The sequence below is a fragment of the Psammomys obesus genome, unplaced genomic scaffold (genome assembly GCF_907164565.1).
Source record: "Psammomys obesus unplaced genomic scaffold, mPsaObe1.curated_primary_1811, whole genome shotgun sequence".
NCBI classification, from domain to species: Eukaryota; Metazoa; Chordata; class Mammalia; order Rodentia; family Muridae; genus Psammomys; species Psammomys obesus.
The window spans coordinates 654,908-672,651 of NW_026590542.1; positions in this window are offsets into that span (position 1 = coordinate 654,908).

The window sequence follows — 17,744 nt, forward strand, 5'->3', positions numbered from 1 at the left end:
TCTGTCTTTCCTTTGTCTCTAGTCCATCATTACTGGCCTATCTATAGCCTATCTATAGTCTTTCTGTTACTTGTGTCTGTGTCTGCTCAAATGCTGTCTTATCTCTGTCACTATGTCTTCCTGAATGCTATCTGGTCTTAACAAAGGACTTTGCTCTGTATTTATTGAACAGAAAAGGATGGATCACATAGAAAAGGAATGGGATATTTACAAGGGATGAAACATATATATATATATATATATATATATATATATATATATATATATTATTTTTCCAAAATATTGTAGCCAAACTTGGTTGTATAAGTCTGTTTCCAACCTGTTGGCTTCTCTCAGCAAATGATTACAACACACAGACACACACACACACACACACACACTATTCTGGGTCAGAGACATTGAAGAGTACATAATTTAAGATTAAAGCTATGCAATTTAGCTTATGTTGTAAACTCTGATTCATGAGAAACTCAAGGTATTATGTTGCTCTCTCAATGGCATGTTAAACTTGTCTACCAAAAGTCAGTCTTTGGAAGGGGTTAAGAGACAGCTTCATAAAGTTGTATGATTACAGTGAAAAAATTCTCAGAGAGAAAATGGGGCCTCTGAAAGGGAATGAGGTCCTTTTATAACAATTAAAAAAAAAAAACGAACTGGTCTAATGTTATGGGCCATTTGTACAGGGCCATCTGTGCCGGGCTGTGTTTGAATAAGTAAGAAATGAGCATCTCCTTTGCCCTTCCTGAGACTGGCCAATTGGGGTATGTTGATTATTTTCTGTGTGTCCCTGATGTGGGATTTTCAGAGCAACCAACTGTTTTTGGTTCTTAGTGATCTTAACTCAGGATCACAGAATGTCAGAAGATCAATGGTCATTAAAGCCACCTGAAACAGTGGCTATTTTATAAGACATGTAGCCCTGCCTGGCCTGGTAGTTGCTATGTAGATCAAACTGGCTTGGGATTCACAGATGTGCACCTGCTTCTGCCTTTAGAGTGCTGGTAGTAAAGGCTTGTACCACTATACCCTTGGAAACAGTGCCTTTTAAATTTGTTGCATGGTGGGACAAGAAGAATAAGAAAGCACAGACAAGAAGTGAGCAGAGGCAATATAGAGTTATTTAAAACAAAACTGAGGGAAAAAAACTCCCTAGAGTAGGAGAGGCTTCAATGGAGAAATAATGATGTGCTGCCTGCCAAGTGGTCTTTCATGGGTCATATGGCAAGAATTAGATGGATACTGAGGTAATCTTTATTGGAACTGGTTATATGTGAATACATGGTAGAGTCAGTAAGGGGGCCTCTCCTGATTCATGCTCACTCAGTCCAATAGGAAAGGTGATCCAGTCAGAGAAATGGTCATGAATGACTAGCTTATGATCTGCCAGATGCCCTGCCTTGACTATCTTCGAGACACTACATCCTCCTCATTCCTGCTAGAATAGGAAAAACTAAGAGGGCAGAAATACTTATAGTTTTGTTCTTCATTGTCTGTGGGCACTTTGGTAAATAACTGTTGGGCTGATGGTGTAGTTTAATGTGTAAACCTGTGTTTAGCATATAGGAAGCACTAGATTTGATCTTTTACAACATACAAAATTAAAAAATATATAAGTGAATAAATATGAGTTGAATAAATAGCTTCTACCCATCTGAGTTTTGTTTGAAGCCAGTTTCTACCACCTCTAACATTTCAGTGTCAAGATTTTGTTGTGAGTGTTCTCTCCTTCCACTGAAATTTTCATATATATAAACATTTGACTTTTAAAAGTTATTATTTTAATTCTCTTCTTTTTGATATTATAATATAATTACATCATTGCCCTTTTCTCCCTCTACCTCCCCCCCCACATCTCCCTTATTGCTCTCTTTCAAATATATGGCCTTTATTCATTGGTTGTTGTTACTCACACATACACACACACACACATCTAAATAAATAAATAAATACAACCTGTTAATTCTGCATAATGTTACTTGTATGTATGTTTTCAGGAATGACTATTTGATAGCTGATAACTGTTGGAATAATGTTCTTTTGAGATGTATACACCTTACCCTTGTTCATTCAAATGCTGATTTCTCCCCCCCCCAACACACACTCTCTGGTTTCAATCCAGATATTGCATTGTGATACTTACTCTGAGCATCCTGTCGCAACTGTGTATAAACAGGTCAAAATAAAACAACTAGCCACAATGTTGCACAAAGGGAGGAGCCAGAGGACAGAAAAGAGGGGAGGAGCCAGAGGGCAGGAAATGAGTGGGAGGAGAGCTAGGAGAGCAGAGCTGGAGGACAGATCTTGAAACTACTTGGAGAGATGGACTGGACCTAAGATATCACTAAAAGCAAGTATAATGTGGGAAATCTAAATGTTAGGAAATTATGAGGGCTTGGAGGTTTAGGATGGAGTAACTATTGCCCAGCATTGTGTTCTAGGTTAACTAAATAAACCCAGTCTCTGTGTGGTGATTTGGTTATAAAGCTGATTAGGATTAACAGCAACATTACCAGAAGATAAATCCATAGTAAATTTTAACTGCCTACAACAAATGGTGCCCAACTAATCTTAAGTATCCACACCCTTTAAATCATACTTTATCATAATTTGGTGGGGGGCGTAAGCTCCCAGTGATAAAACCCAAACTTAAAACCTAAAAACTACCAGGTCAATTACTGTCTCTTTAAGAGAGACTCTTAAACCAACCCAGGAGCAAAAGACAGCCTCCTGTGGGCAGAGCTGAGTCTTAACAAAACTGCCACTGCAGTCTAACTGAGGGGTAAATAAGTGTAGCTCCTTTATACTGTGGCTGGCTCAGCTGCCTGAACTCAATAGCCATGGCAGGAAAGAAAGGAACTGGAGGCAGACAAACCTCTAGACAGAGTTTGGCCTAAACTGCACCTAAAATAAAAAAATTGCCATGACAGAGGGTGTTTTAATCCCTTTTGGTTTTGTTTTTGCTGTCATAGTCATGGATCTTGTTGCAATATGTTTAATGGTGATGGTTCTTCTCCATGCCTTCTCCAAGAAAGTTCAAGGAGAAAATGGGGGAAAAGCCAAGGTTTGGGGTACTAAGTTACAGACAAGAAAAAGGGTACTTTTCCTAATAATTAGATTAACAACGGCCAAAATTCAAAGCTCTCTGGCTGCAAGATACTTGTCAGCTCTTTCTGGTAAGGGTCCCCCAATTCACTGAAACATCATTTAAAATAACCAACTGGGCTTTGTTTGTTCCAGCGTAAATTGGCACAACTGACCCCAAACTTAAAATTTTCTTGTCTCTTTGTTTGATTTTCAATTAAAGGCTTTGAGTTACAATGATACTGATTTGAGGAAAAAATATATATATGTATCTATATCTGAATAAGTTGGTGAAGACACATGCCTTTCTTCCCAACACAAAGTAAAAAGAAACAGGCAGATCTCTGAGTTCTAGATGGCAACTCCAGCTGTTTAGCCATTTGCAGAGATAATCTAAGATTCAAAATGACAAAATTTTCCTTAAGGTTACCATGTAAATTCTTTTTTCTTAATAATGGATGTTATGTCCTTACTGGTCTAAATGTTGGATTCATATATACTTTAGGTTTATGTAAAGAGAGATAATGTCACACTGCTCTGAAAACTGCCTTATTCTTTTAAACGTGACACAGTTTCACGGGGGAAAAGTGTTGGTTATGCTGATGCAAAAAAGACACAAGAGGCTTAAAGATGACAAAGTACATGCCAACCTAATTTAGTCCTAAAAACTCAAAAATTATATTCATATATTTAAAAAACAAAACTGTCCATCCCATATTAAAAAGAGGGCAAGCCAAAGAATAGCCACTATCAATGTAAAGCCCAGGTATAAGATGCCTAGGCTATGTTTAAATGCTAAAGGTAAGAGGGAGTTTATATAAAATTTGGCTATAAGGGCATAACTGCCCACTCTGTATAAAAAAGGGGCAGGCCAAAAAATAGCCACTACTGATGTAAAGTACAGGTACAAGATGCCTAGGATATACTTAAATGCTAAGGGTAACGAGAGTTTATATGCTAATGCTAAGAGAGTTTATATAAAGTTCGGCTATAAAGGCATAACTGCCTAGTCTGTATAAAAAAAGGGGCAAGCCAAAAAATAGCCAATAGCGATGTAAAGCCCAGGTACAAGATGCCTAGGGTATGCTTAAATGCTAAAGGTAAGAGGGAGTTTAAATAAAGTTTGGCTGTAAAGGTGTAACTGCCCATTCTATATAAACAAGGGGATAGGACAAATAGCTACAACATATATAAAAATCTAGGGCTAAATCTCAAAACAGGTACAAGATACCTACAGTATGCTTATATTCTAAATTAAAAAGGAGTTTATATAAAGTTTACTTAAAACATACGTTTTCTATTGCTCAAGGCAACCAGCTTGTCTTTCTAATGGGAGGCTTCTCTAGGGAAATAGGTAGCAACTTGGCCTAATACAACAGGTACTCAAGAGCCCCAAAAGATATTTTGATCTATCCAACCTTGTTTTGATTTCAACATGATAATGATTGTATGTTCAATAATAATGGTAACTTATATTGTTGATCCCTTTACATGGGAACAACTCTAAAACTGACTGAGACATAAAAATATGTCTCCAGCCAAAACTTCAACAATACTTGGCCAATAAATCCTTGACTATAATATCCTCAAAATGTATTATACTAACCTTTTAATTTGCATAGATCAAATTGGCTTACAGTTTAGGTTCATCCTGCACATCTCATACATTTATAATTTTAGAACTCTATAATGCTTGTGAGAAATTATGTTTGCAGAACAAAAGAACTGGACACCTATTTACACTAATAACTAATTTTATTTCTTCTCAAGTCTCTGATGAGGTTGAAGACCAAATAGTTATAGTGCCACAATTAAGCTTAAGTTGTTTAGAAGTTAAGAAATCCTTTCATATAGGTAATACCAATAAGGATAAAAGTTAATTTAGGTATGAAACTTTTAACTTGTCAAGATAGATAGGATAATCAGATACTTTCTCCTAAGATACCCTCTCCATGTGCTAAATACACATGGACAGGACACTGCACATGTAGATTTTACCTAAAAGTTTTAACAATTTCATTATTATTGTATTGAAAGAAAAGGAGCCTTTTATTGGATTTAAAGGGGGAAGTGTTGGTAAAATGTTCTTTTGAAATGTATACACCTTACCCTTGTTCATTCAAATGCTGATTTCTCCCCACCACTCTCTGGTTTCAATCTGGACATTGCATTGTGATACTTACTCTGAGCATCACCTGTCTCAACTCTTGTGTAAACAGGTCAAAATAAAACAACTAGCCACAATATTGTCAAAGGGAGGAGCCAGAGGGCAGGAAATGAGTGGGAGGAGAAGGGGGGAGAGCTAGTAGAGCAGAGCTGGAGGACAGATCTTGGAACTACTTGGAGAGATGGACTGGACCTAAGATATCACTAAAAGCAAGTATAATGTGGGAAATCTAAATGTTAGGAAATTATGAGGGCTTGGAGGTTTAGGATGGAGTAACTATTGCTCAGCATTGTGTTCTAGGTTAACTAAATAAACCCAGTCTCTGTGTGGTGATTTGGTTATAAAGCTGATTAGGATTAACAGCAGCATTCCTAAAAGATAATTAATAGTAAATATTAATCGTCGCCTACAACAGATAACCAACTGGTGTGCTATTCTCTGGAGTGGTCTGATTCTCTGGTTCTTATCATTCCTTAGTTGCCTGTAATTCTTTGTGTAGAGCTGAGGACTCCCGGACTTTCCCCCTTCCAGCTTAGTATATCTATTATTGTCCTTGTTCAGCTCATGTGTAGGCAGTCATGTTGATGAGACTTAATTCTTTCCATGTCATTTTGTAATGTTCTCTGATAAAGGAGTCGTTTTGTAGATATATCCATTGAAACTAGGCTCCACAACTTCTCTCTGTTGAAAAGAGAAGTTTCCTTGATTAGAAGTGAAGACAACACTTTACCTGTACCCACAAATACTTAGGATATTAGAGATTATCCTGATTTAGTAAAACAGTGGTTGTAGATCCTCTTCCAGGATCCGTGACTTTACTGGCCCTGGGTAGTTGGCTAGATTTCTAGTACCAGGCATGATTTCTCTCTTATTAAGAGGGCCCTAAACTGGGTGGTGGTAGCTCATGCCTTTAATCCCAGCATTCAGGAGACAGAAGCAGTCAGATTTCTATGAGTTCCAGGACAGCCAGAAATATCCTGTCTCAAAAAAATAAAAAGAGGGTCTTAAAATTCCAATAAAGAACTGTTGGTTACCATCAAGGTATCGTCATGCCAGATCTTAAGGTCCCCAAAGACCACCAGGAGCCGGACGACATATACAAGAGCACAGAACTTTATTTGGGCTTAGGCTCAGTCCCTCCACCATCACCAGTGCAGTGGATCAGAGAGGAGAGCCCTGAGCACCTACATGGCAGGGTTTTTATTTGAGGCTTGAGCAAGAACTGGGAATTCCCAGCCTACAAGTTACGCTATTGGATGATATTCAGCAAGGGCAAGCTTGTTACAGAGTGATTGGCTAACTGACATAACTAACATTGAGTGAGCTATCTATACACCTCAGGAATGTTAGGTCGGTGGGCTGCCCAGCATAGATGCCCCACCCTGAGATAAGATACCTTCCCATTCTTATGGTTATCCTCAGGATGTTCCTTGGGTAGGGAGTTTTATGTTCTTATTCCTGGAATTGGTGACCTATGGCCTAGTTCCTGGGACTGATGACTTTTTGAGGGAGGGGATCAGGCCTGGTCCTTTCAGTATCTTTATTAAGAGTTCGAAGCCAGACTGGTCTACAGAGTCAGCTTAAGGACAGGCAGGGATACACAGAGAAACCATATCTCAAAAAAAAAAAACAAAAAAACAAAAAACAAGAAAAAGGTAAGGTATTTGGAGTTTAAAGACAACACAAGAAGAGAAGCAAACATCAGCTTGCTACGTGCATAGTTACTTCAACCTGAACAGTTGGAGCTATATATCCAGTACAAGCTTTTTTTTTTTTTTTTTTCTGGTTCCATTCTTCACAAATCTGTCTTTCTGCTGTTGAAGTTTTATTCATTTCGCCCTCCTTTCTAGCCTGTCAAAGGTCATTGTAACTATTGTGAATTATCTACAAGGTGTGGTAATTCTATATGTGCCACTGTCTGACCTACCAGACTATGGGCTTCTTGAAGAGAGAATATCCTTCTGTTCACATTTGCATCTGAGGTGTCCAACTCAGTGTGAATACATGACAGACGTTTAATGAATTAATAATGTAAGTTAAGTCCACCTCTATCTGAAGACAGATGTCCTGTCTTAAGTTCTCACTTTCACCACGTCTAGAAAATTGTATTGTCTTCCAGGCTTTGAAATCTCTGGCCCTAATTGCATATATCCTTCAAGAGTGATTCTTCTCATGCTTCTCCTAAGCTCTACTATGAGAGGATATTGGTCTTTAAGGGATAGGTAGAATCATATTACCACTGGAAAAAAAAACTTGTTTACAGATGTCAATATTTTACACTTTATAATACACGAAAAGGGGTTGCGAATGATGCCTACCAGATGCCTTATAGAATTCCTTTTGGAGAAGCCTGAAATTGCAATGTGTAGGTGTCACTTGTCCTTCTTAAATTCATAAAACGTTAATGAATATGTGTGCCTGAATTTCTTTTTCTTTGTTTTGTTTTGTTTTGTTTTGTTTGAAATAAGGTTTCTCAGTGTGGCTCTGGTGATCAAGCTTGTCCTCCTCTATATCTACTCCACAGGACAAGATAATATTTAGACCCTGAAAATGGAAATTCAACCAGGTAGCCAGTTAATTGTCGAATGACCAGAGAATTGGCCACTCGCCTCTTTTTTAGTTGTGAATGGATAGAATGGCTGTGTAATGGATTCTGTAAATATTGGAGGCTGTCAAGTTAGGGCTTCTACTGCTGTGATAAAACATAATAACCAAAAAGCAAGTTGAGGAAGAAAGGGTTTATTTGGCATACACTTCCATATTATTGTTTATCAACACAGAAAGTCAGGACAGGAACTCAAGGGCAGGAAGCTGATGCAGAGGCCATGGAAGGATGCTGCTTACTGGCTTGCTTCTCATAGTTTGCTCAGCCCGCTTGCCTGCTTTCTTTTTTCTTTCTTGCTTTTATTTTTGTTTTTGTTTTGTTTTTTCAAGACAGGAATTCTCTGTGTAGCCTTGGCTGTTCTGGACTCCCTTTGTAGACCAAGCTGGCCTCGAACTCACAGAGAGTCACCGGTCTCTGCCTCCTGAGTGCTGGGATTAGAAGCATGTTCCGCCACTGCCTGGTTCACTCTAGTTTCTTATAGAACACAGAACCACCAGCCCAGGGATGGAACCATCCACAATAGGCTGGGTCCTCCCCCATCAATAACTAATTAAGAAAATGTCTTATAGTCCGATCTTACGGAGACATTTTCTCAATTGAAGTTTCCTCCTTTCAAATAACTCTAGTTTGTGTGTCAAGTTGACATAAGATGAGCCAGCATAGATGACTGAGCACTTGTTCCTTTTAAATAGCAAGATCTCTTATAGCTGAGTCTGTTGCATAATTTTTAAAATTATTTTATATTGTATTTATTTATTTATTTATTTATTTATTTATTTATTTATTTATTTGTGCACACACATATGCTACAGTATACATGTGGAAGTCAGAGAACAACTTAGAGGACTCAGTTCTCTCCTTCCACTGCAAGTCCCAGAGATTACTCAGGCCTTCAGGCTTAGAGGGAGTACCTTTACATGCTGAGTAGTCTTGCTCACCCTGTTGCAGTATTTGATGATTGTTTTTAACAAGGGACTCCATGTTATTAATATTCTTCTCTACTGAAGTAAAACATGTGAGTCAAGTACCTACCATGTCTGATTATTGCCGTTTTAATAATAGTGCTTGTTAGTTTTTTCTCAACTTGTCACAAGCTACAGTTATCTGGAGGGGGGGGGCGGACCTCAGTTGAGAAAATAACTTCATCAGATTGCCTGCACAGCTCATTGTTGTTGTGCTACTCCTGGGTAGGTAGGTGGTCCTGGGTTGTATAAGAAAGCACAACGAGTAAGCCATCAAGAGCAAGCCAGTAAGCAGTATTTTTCCGTGTCTCCTGTTTCAGTTTCTATCTCCAGGTTCCTGCCTGACTTCTCTCAAAGGTAGTGATAATTTGAATAGGAGTGTCCCCCCCATGGACTCAAGAGTTTGAAAGCTTAGCTCATAGAGAGTTGCAATATTAGGTGTGGCCTTGTTGGAGCAGTTGTGGCCTTATTGCTGGAAATGTGCTACTGTAGAGGTGGTCTTTGAGGTCTCAGATACTCAAGCTACAGGCAATGTGGAACACAGTCTCTTTCTGCTGCCTATGGATCAAGATGTAGAACTCTTAGCTCCTTCTCCAAAATCATGTTTGCATGCATGCTACCATGTTTCCCACCATGACAATAGAGGACTAGGCTTCTTGAACTATAAGCCAGCCCCAATTAAATGTTTTCTTTATAAGAGTTGTTGTGGTCATGGTGTTTCTTCACAGCAATAGAAACCCTAACTAAGACAATGAATGAAGTATGATTTGAAGGTTGTAAGCTGAAATAAACCCTTTCCTATCAAGTTGCTTTTTGTAGTGGTAGGATATTCATATATACATATATACATGTTCATACAGTATACTTTGATCATATCCATTCCCCACCTCTAACTCTTCCCAGATCTTTCCTACACCCAAATTTCTCTCCCCATCCCTCTCTCTGTCTCTGTCTCTCTCTTCCTCTCCCTCACAATAAGAAAAAAAAACCAAAAACTAAAAATCAAAACAGGCAGCAACGTCAAAATAAATAAGACAAATGACAACAAAGAGCACATAAAAAGCATGGAGTCCAATTTGTGTTGGCCAACTACTTCTGGGCACGAGGCCTGACCTGGAGTGCTTCAGTTATACTCAGTGACACTTCATTGGAAAAAAACTGGATTTTACGTTTGCCAGCAGCTATCAATTGCATATGGCTTCTTGCTAAGGGTTGGGACTTTGTGTCCATTTTTCTTTTATGTTGGGACTTTGTTTGGTTTAAATTTCTGCAGTCTTATGTGTGCTGTCACAGTATCTGTGAGTTCATATATGTACCAGCCCTGTTATATCTGGAATATGGTGTTTCCTTGAAGTCCTCCACCTGGCAGATAGGGGGCTCTAGAGGTCAGGCCATCGGCTGACCTCACTCTCAGGGTGTTACCTCTGCAGTTATCCTCAGGTAATGGGATCTGATTCCTGACACTGAAAGAGGGGCTACTGACCATCAGTGTCCTTCACTGCCTGAGCCTCCTACCAGCCTATCTTCTGAGAACCTCCTGCCTTCTCACTAAAGACTGACCAAAGCCAAATCTTTTTTTAAAAAATTATTTTATTATATGTATGGGTGTTTTGTCTGCTTCGATGACTGTCATCACATGAGTGCCCGGTGCCCTCAGAGTCCAAAAGAAGGCATTAAATACCCTGGAACTGGAGTTACAGACAGTTGTGGGCTACCATGTGGGTACTAAGAATAGAATCCAGGTCCTCTGGAAGAGCAGCCAGTGCTCTTAACTGCTAAGCCATCTCTCTAGTCCCAGAAGACAAGTCTTTCTTCTTATCACCCTAAAACCATTCTGATAACCTTTTCAGCATGAAAAGCAGGCTCCTTGAGATCCCCAAACCTAGTCTTATGGTCCTGAATGACCAGGATATGCAGCTGCAGGAGATGCACCCTATCTTTTAAGCTCCAGGAAGCAGCCCCAAGTCCTTCTGCTGTTATTATTGGCCTGCTAGTACACTTTGCCTATAGTTTTGGGCTCCAGGGCACAAGCCACCAGTACCTTGTGAAATAGCCAGACCACACCAGTTTCCTGCTCCTCTCTCAGTTGAACCCTTGGTAGAATCAAACCATGACTGGCCAAGATGTACTTGCAGAACAGGGGGAAGTTTTATGCCTACCTCTTCATCACACGTAATGGCAGCCCCGTAAGTTAAGCAGACCCATGGATGGAGTTTCCCAGATGCCAGCCTTCTAATTTATGACCACTCTTCTCTTGTCACTGCTTCTCACCAACCTTGGTTTCCTCAGCAGCCAAGGCTTGAGTCTGAACCCTGGTTAGGGGCTTTGAAGGAATGAAGAAAGAACAGACATACATAAAATGATGCTGGGGTCAAATGGGGTTCTCTAACTACTGCAACCGGGAACCTCAGTGTGTTTGTTAGGTATAGCATAGAGGGAGGGGTAGCAAGTCTCAGTAGGAGGTTCTCTGTAGATAAGCAGTCTCAGGTAAAATTTCTAGAGGAGGAAAGTGCGGTTGCACACACTGAACAATCATTCATAAACCTTCATACTTGGACTTCCAGGAAAGCTCTGACATCTCTCTTGAGCTAAGCCAACATGGGTAGTGGCTTTGCAAATATACCGTGGGCCAGTTGGTCTGAGTTCTGGACAGGATATGCTTATGTCAAAATACACATTCATTCAGACTCTTACTCAGGGCTTTCTCCTCCCCTTCTGCCTGGTCTTTGTAGAATTCCTATGAAGTCTCAGAACTATGTGGGAATTCCCTAGAGCTTTGTGGAGGCCATAACAACATAAAAGACTGCAATCCTAATTCCTGTTTCCTGGGGAGGAGGGTCACCTATACTGAGATGAGACAATTTGATACCTATTACAATGCAAAACCAAGACCTTTTGGATAAGAAAAAAATATTGCTCATAGAAGCCCGCACTTGTGTAGCATATAAGAGGCCTTTGGTTCCATTTCCACCACAGAATTACTCTTAACAAATACACACAAAAACTAACACAAATGGCCAGCAACATTTGCATGGGCAGAGTATAATATGTTTGTATAGTAAAATAAAAAATAGAAAGGAAACTAATATATGTAGCAATATAAATAGATCTCACAAATACTGCATTGTATAAAAGAAGCTGATCACAAAGAGTGATCCTATTTATAGAAAGTTCAAAACCAGACAAAGTAGTCTATATTTTAGAAGTCAGGAGAGTGGGCATACAATGTGGCTCAGCAAGCAAAAGTGTTCTCCATGCAAGCCTAGTGATCTGAGTTCAATTCTCGGAACCCAGAGTGAAAGGAGAGAATTAATCCTATAAAGTTGTCCTCTGACCTCCACATTCCGGGCACAGCCTGTATGCATGTGCTCACACTTACACACTTGTACACACACACACTAACAATTATTATTATTATTATTATTAATAATTAATAATTATAATAATTACAATAGTATAATTATAATATATAATTATATTATAATATAATTATAATTAATAATGATAATTATTATTATTTTAAAAGTCAATATTTTCTGGTTTTTTTTTAATCTGAAAGCTAGTCACATAGGTATGGCTAATTTATTTTTAAAAATGAGCTTTGTATATATTTTTCTCTATATTAAATTTCTTCCTCTTTTTGTTTCTTTTGAGATTTTTTGTTTTGTTTTGTTTTTGTTTTTTGAGAAAGGGTTTCTCTGTGTAGTCTTGGATGTCCTAGACTCATTTTGTAGATCTGGCTGGCCTTGAACTCACAGAGATACACCTGCCTCTACCTCCCCAAGTGCTGGATTTACAGGGGTGCACCACCATGCCCAGCTTACATTAATTATCTTTAATTAAATAATTTTACTGAGCCAGGATAGGGTCACATACCTGTAATCCCAGTACTTGGGAGGCTGAGGCAAGACCATCACAGAATTCAGGGCCAGAGTAAGCTACATAGTGAAAAATCTGCTTTGAAAACACAGTTTTTGCCAGGGCTGGAGAGCAGAGTCAGGCGTTAAAAGCACTGGCTACTCTTTCAGAGAACCTAGGTTTGAGTCCCAGCACCCACACAGAGGCTCACAACCATCTGTAACTCCGGGGTAATCTGACACCATCTTCTGTTCTTTTTGGGCACTGGGCATGCATGTGGTGTACAGACACATATATAAGCAAAACACCCATGTACATTAAAAAAAAGTTTATTTAGCCAGACATGGTGCCAGAACTCATGGAGGCAGAGGCAAGTGGATCCATGTGAGTTCAAGGCCAGCCTGGTCTACAAAACAAGTCCAGGACAACTAAGGTTACACAGAGAAACCCTATCTTGATAAAACCAAAATTTAGAAATTTAAGTTTATTGGAAAAAATTGCACTTTTATCACCAGAGCAAGATGACCGCTTTTCCCGTAATGAATATTTAACACTTTTTGATTTAACATTTTCACTTTTTTCTTTTTTTAATTTTTTATTAATTACACTTTATTCACATTTTCACTTTAATTGATATATATATTCATTGTATGTTCTGTTGAATGTTATATAATTTCTTTCAAGCATGTCATGTACTTTGACCATATTCTTCCTCCCATTTTCTCCCACTAAATCAGTATGGTAGATCACGCATGTGATAAGAATAAAATGCTTAGTGTCATCCTGACTGGAAACTTAACTTTCCATGCCTTTTTGTAATTGCTAGATCTATAGTACCTCTTCATAGCTAAGAACATGGAAGATATATATAGTAGTGGACACTTCATCCATCAACTAGGGCCGAGCCACACCAAACAAGAAACAGGTTTTTACAGTTAACAATCTCGGGGTTCACAGTGGGATCAAATATCTTGTAACACATAGAGTTTCTTTGTGTAGCCTGGCTGTTCTGGAATTCACTGTGTAGACCAGGCTGTCCTCAAATTTAGAGATCCACCTGTCTCTGCCTACCAAGTGCTGGGATCAAAGGTGTGTCCTATCACCACCTGGCAATGTGCCAATTTTAAATTCTCAAAAAAAATGTACCATTCCTAAGGGTCTCATAATGCTAGATTCATGCATTATTGGAAAGAGTAAGGTATTCCATCTCCCTGTGTGTGTGTATATATATATATATATTTTTTTTTAATATATTTTCCTCAAAGGACATGTTGGATAATAAACTGATTAAGAACAGAGACAGCACATTATCTTAGCCAAAAGACTAAGAAGTTGACCAAATGTTCAAGCACAAACTATGCTGAGCACTGCTTTGAGTAGAATGCACTTGCACACCTGTCCCTCTAGAATTTTTATCTTTGTGGAATGCTGTTCTTTAGGAATGGGGTTGTTATTGCTGTCTTAAAATGAGAACAGCTGAACCCCTCACTCATGTTTCTGTAAGTAATCCCAATTAAGACCATATGTTCACCAAGCTACATATGGAAATGTTTCTCTGTTGCATGAAGTCTGTTGCATGGCTTCAACAGGGGCAACAATGGAATGAAGAAAAAGCAAACACAGACAAAAAGAAAAGCTGGTCTCTGGTGAACTAGGTTCTTTGATGGAAGAACCATAGCACCCTAGGAAGCTCAGCATGCTTATTGTATAGAATTAACAGAGATGGGATTCAGATAAATAAGGAGGCAGGGTTTATGGAACATAGCTTGATGGAGAAGACAGAATTAACTGATCTTAGTGGGAGCAGTCTCTGCAGAGTAGGAGTCTTCAGGTCGTAAATATGGGAGTGCATAGAAAGCTATGGTGGACATTTTCTGTAGATACTATCACCATCTGCACTTAAAACAGAAAGGAAGCCTCTGCCATTTCCATGGGCCTCTATCTTGGGAAAGGCTTTGCCATTTTCCCATGGATCTGAGACTTTGGGATTCTTAGTATGGCTACAGCCATGCCAACAACAGGTATTCACTCAGGACTTCACACTCTCAAAGCTTCCTCAGCTCCCCAGTTTGTCCTTAGTGAAATATCTGGAGTGAATAGATAAGATGCTTGTTCTTGTCTCCCCAGAAAAAGCTGACACAATACTCTGCACCTAGAAACATGATAATGGTGAATGTGGGAATAACAGTTGCATTGTCTCTACTGTGGGTAAAAAGACAATCAACTGAAGCTAAGACATCCTATGGTGTGGCATCTGTGGGGGCAATCTCAATATGGCTTATTCCAAGACTAGGCAATTATACTTACCTAGAGTTAACTTCACCTTTCTCACCTGTCTGTGAGAAAGTGTATTGGGAGAGGCAGGCAGATCTTTGTGAGTTTGAGGCCATCCTGGTCTACATAGCAAGTTCCAGGACAGCCAGGGCTTAACAATAACAAACAAACAAACACCCCCCAAGGAAAAAAAAAACAGAAAATAAGCTAGGAGGGTGCTGCATGTATTTAACCCTAGCATTCAGAAAGCAGAGGCAAACACAGAGGCAGGTGGAGCTCTTTGAGTTCAAGGCCAGCCTAGTTTATAGCATGAGTTGTGAGTTCTTAGCAACCCAGAACTACATAGTGAGACCCTGTCTCAAACAAAACAAAACAAAATGAAAATGGGATGGGGCTGATGAAAGGCTCAGCCTATTTTTTTTTTTTTTTAGGTTTTTGTTTTGTTTTGTTGAGACAAGGTTTTTCTGTATAGCCTTGGCTATCTTGGACTCGCTTTGCAGAGACCAGGCTAATCTCGAACTCACAGCAATCCACCTGCCTCTGCCTCCTGAGTGCTGGGATCAAAGGTGTGTACCACCACCCCCAGCTGTGGCTCAGCTCTTTCAGATGACCTGGGTTCAATTCCCACCACTCACATAGGCAGCTCCAGTTCCAGGGAATTCAACATCCTCATCCTCTTCTGGCATACGTGGGCACTGCACATGCTATGCACAGACATATGCAGACAAACCTTCATACATAAGATAAACATATCTTTTAAAATGTATTCTGGCAGCTGGAGAAATGGCTCAGTGGCTAAGAGATCAAAATGCTCTTGAAGAGAGTCCCCAAGTACATTTTCCAGCACCCAGTTGGGTGGCTCACCTGTAACTCTAACTTCAGGGGGATCTGATACCTCTGGCCTTCATGAGCACCTGCTGGCACACACATATACATAATTAAAAATAATAAAATAATGTTCAAAGTATGCTGGAGAGGAGATTGTTTATCCAGATTGGGGCCTTTTCAGCAGCCACGCATGGCCAATAGAGAGGTTGTATGCTAATGCCTGCTGTAGCATTAGCCTAAAGGCTATCAGACAAGGAGAGCCTTGTAGATATAGAAGATGAGAGTGCAGCTCTATGACTCTTGGCCCCAAGCTTTTCAAAACAGCATGAACCAGCTCCACTTAACCCTTCAGAGGTGGGGAGACATATGGTGTCCCATGATATACTCTAAGATGAGGTAAAAAAAGACTCAGGGAGAATGATTGTGCATTGTGGAAGGTTAACTTAAGTTAGCCCATCCAAACCAGTGTATCTAATACTGATCTTTTGAGAAAATGATATAAGCAACAGAATCATGTATTGAACGTTGATAAAATTTTTTCTTAACTATCCCCTTAGAAGCTGATTCCTAGAATGTGTAGAATAGTAAGTGGTGGGCCTTTAATAATCCTGACAACCCTTTGTAAAATAGTGCAGAGCAGGTGGTATATGACTCAGTAGGTAAAGGCACCTGCCACCAAGCCTTATGCCCTGAGTTCCATCCCTGTGAACTACATGGCTAAAGGTGGAAATCAGTTTCTGCAAAGTTGTCTTCTGTGGCACACACACACAAACACACACAAATAAAAAATATAATTACCTAGATCATATAATGCTAATGTCTGAGTGTTTTTGTTTTGTTGGTTTTTGAGACAGGGTTTCTCTGTGTAGCCCTGGCTGTCCTGGATTCTCTTTGTAGACCAGGCTGGCCTCAAACTCACAGACATCTGTCTGCCTTTGCCTCCCCAAGTGCTGGGATTATAGGCATGTACCACTGCACCTGGGCCCCTCTGAGTGTTTTACAAATTTAGAAACTTGTATGGAAAACATGCAACAAACAAAAAGAGCAAGCAAAGGGAATTGCATGGGATATAAGGGCACACCTGTGAAATTCTTAGAAGCTTTATGATTTGGTTAGGTAGAGATGATATCCACCATGATAAATGAGAAAAAGCCTACAAAAGCCTGTGTCTGTAAATTTTAGTCAAAATAATGTTTAGAGTTTGAACGAGCCAGACATGGTAATACACACCTATAAATCCTAGCTCTTTGGAGGTAAAGGAAGGAGGATTGGAAGTTCAAGGTCATTCTTGAACTCAGCCTGAGCTATGAGACCATATCTCAAAAAAGCAAACAAGAGTTTGAATGAAGGTACAGTGCATGGGTGGAAAAAGATATTCCCAGAAACTATAGGTTGTTCACAAAAATCTCAAGGCCAGGAGTGGGTTATTTCCTTACAATTTATAGGCCAGGGAGGCCCCCAAAACAATACAGGTCACTGCTCTTGATTGCCCAACATAACTAAATGGTAATATTCTTTTTGAAGACACTTCATTCTTTGGTTGCAGGAAATCATGCTGGCACTGAACTGGAAGCTCACCCTCCCTGCCCCCATCAGGCTAGCTTTCATAATGCTGAAAAAAAAGCAATATGTGGACACATGACTAACAGACAATAGCAAGGAAACAGCTTATATCAGGGATGAACATAATGAGAGAAGAGGAAGGAGAAAGAGGGAGAAAGGGAGAACAAGAGGAAGAGGGAAAGGCAAGTAGAAGCATACACTCTTGCCATGCTGTGGTGGTGCAAACCTTTAATCCCAGTACTGGGGAGGCAGTGGCAGGCAGATCTCTTTGAGTTTAAGGCCAGTCTGGTCTACAAAGCAAGTTCCAGGACAGCCAGAGCTGGTACTCTGTTACAGAGAAACCTTGTCTTGAAAAACTAAAAACAAATGAAAAAGGAGTAGGAGAGGAAGGAAGAAAAAGAACAAA